Source organism: Ovis canadensis, chromosome 3, assembly GCF_042477335.2.
Source record: "Ovis canadensis isolate MfBH-ARS-UI-01 breed Bighorn chromosome 3, ARS-UI_OviCan_v2, whole genome shotgun sequence".
Lineage (NCBI taxonomy): Eukaryota > Metazoa > Chordata > Mammalia > Artiodactyla > Bovidae > Ovis > Ovis canadensis.
The window spans coordinates 86,542,261-86,544,838 of record NC_091247.1 but is presented as its reverse complement, the minus strand read 5'-3'; positions in this window follow the sequence as shown (position 1 = coordinate 86,544,838).

Genomic DNA, 2,578 nt, shown 5'->3' with positions numbered 1-2,578 from the left:
GAGTAGGCGACAGGAAAGGGCGGTGTTTTCCGGTTGTAAGGCCCCAGCCCGCACGTTCTGCCTGGGGAGGGGACTGGAACCCAGGAGAGCCTGGCACTCTGGGCCTGGCCCCGGCCCCCGGGGCTCTCAAACTGAATGGAAATCCTGGCACAGAGCGCGATCCTCCAGGGGACCTTGACTTTCCGGTGTGGTATCAGCTTCAGGTCATCACCGCAAGGTCCCTGGGTCTTTCTGAACCTTAGAGGATGCACGTTAAGCTTTACTTGGTAAACCTCGGCTGAAGTTAAGGTGAAGTGAAAAGGAACAGACACAACTGTTCCGGAAAGCAAAATACTTGGGTGGAGTGTTAAAAGCCTCAAAGAAAATAACAGTTGGCAGGTCAAATGGCCATGAAGTTGGAAGTCAAATACAAAACTCAGCTGAAGTGATGTTAGAAATCTGACAAGCCAAATAGTCCACGAAGATAAGAGACACAGCATCGCTTCCTTTCTTCAAACGACAACTGCTTCGAAGTTTCCTTTGGCAGATACCTGAATTTTGCTCCAGATTCTTGAAAGTTTTACTAGGCGTTCATATTTCAAACTATATGTTCCCTTTGGCACTAACGTATATATTTTATGTATGAATTTATTGAAGAATATTGAATGTTACTGGCCTACTTAGATAAAGGTATTTTATAAATATTTATGCATAGCTCTTATTGCACATGGTATTTTTATAAGTACAAATAATATGTATATATTTATTAAATACCACATGAAAAATTCCTTTTGCACACACATTCTTTACACATGTCTTGTGTGTAAACTTTTTTTTTTCATTTTGCTCTGTTGTTAGAGTCTGTTAATAACAATTTATTTCCACATGACTAAGTAACTTCCTTTATATCTTGGGCAAATATAGAGTGGCAAGTTTTCTGAGGTAGCAATTTTATTCCCAAGCCCCATTTTCCCTTTACTACACTGTTCTTCAACTCCTAGAGACTTTCCCTCTCTATCCTTTCTTCATGAGACTTCACTTCTGGGCTCTAAACCATTAATCCCAAACCTACCCCTCCAGGGGCCTAGTGGTGCTGATTTGATTTATCCTGGCTTCTTTGACATTCCACATAATTTATTTGCGTTGAACATCTTGGTACTGAACATCTCCAGTGAGGGAGAATGCCCTTGTATAGTGGATTATCCTTCCAAGCTAGGCATTTCCTGTACTATGATGGTTTTTAGGTTTGATGGATTTTTGTTTCAATATGGAAGAGAGGCGAAAACTGCTTTAGGAAGATTTTAAGGGTTTGAAGATTCTGCTTTGGGTTACAAAAAAGTTTAGCAGCTTGAAAAATAGGTGGTTACCTTAGAAAACTATCTGAGACTAAGCAAGAGGACATAGAGAAGATATTTTGATCAGGTTCAATTAATGCACTTGTACCTATAGAGAAAGCCTCTGGTAAGCCCAACAGTGAGCTATTTTTCTATTAGTCCCTGCCATGGGAGAAGAACTAAGAAGTGTCAGCAGAAACCTCCCATCTATTTAGGGAGTAGAGAGCAACAAGCCGCTGTATGCAAACAAGTGCAGACTCAAATATTCTAGTCCATTGCCATTAAGTGTAATCCTGGGACCAGCAGCTCCAAGCCTCACTCTGGAGCTGCTGAGTTGGAATCTTCATTTTAACGAAAGGTAGATAGTTTATGTGCACATTTGGTGTGTGAGAAGCACTGGCCAAAGGTGTGGATCTCAGTCTTTTAAATCACAGACTCATTTTAAAATCTCCTGTGACTTATGAACACTTACGAAAACATGAAGGGAGAATTACACAAACTCTTTTGCATTCAATTTCAGGGTTCCCCCGAATGCTAATCTGTTACTGATGAGGAAGTCCTAAGTAAAACCTCCAGTCATAGTGTCAGAGGGGCTGCTGAGTGTCAGCCAGAAGAGTTAGGGGAGGATTCTTTGAGGAGGCAGAGCTTAAGTAAGTTTTGAAACATGACAGAGACTGACCAGGGAGAGGAGTCAAGAAGGACATTTCAGGTGGGAGAAATGCCTGGGTAAATCGGTCCAGAAGAGAAAAACAACAGACATGCATTTCTACACAGAGTGAGGGGAAGCTCAGTGAGGAGACTGTAGTTTGACAGCAGGGTTTCCTTGCAATTGATTTTCACTGTCTGGACCTCTAAGAAAATGAAACTGGACTGTGGGTTCGGTGGCTCTTGTGGGGGGGCACCAGGAACCCTCTAACATGTGGTTCTGTTAATATGTAAGACCTCATTTCCAATGCTTGGTTCTCCCTCTTGGTGGACCTTGGCCACATGGCCCCCAGGCTTTTCCAGGAACTCCACCATGCCTGGGGCACTCCATCTGCCTGGGTACTTCTTCCTCAGGTAACCGAAAGGGTCCTTTAAAGTCTTTATTCAAATGAGACCTCAGCAGAGACTCTGTCCCTCTAGAACAGCAGCCTCACCCACCTTCCCTTTCCTTGCTCAAACCAGGAAGAATTTCATTACTTGACATTACATTATATTTATTTATAGATTCATTTACGGCCTTTTTTCTCTAATGTATTCTCTTTGTTTGCTATTGTAGCTTA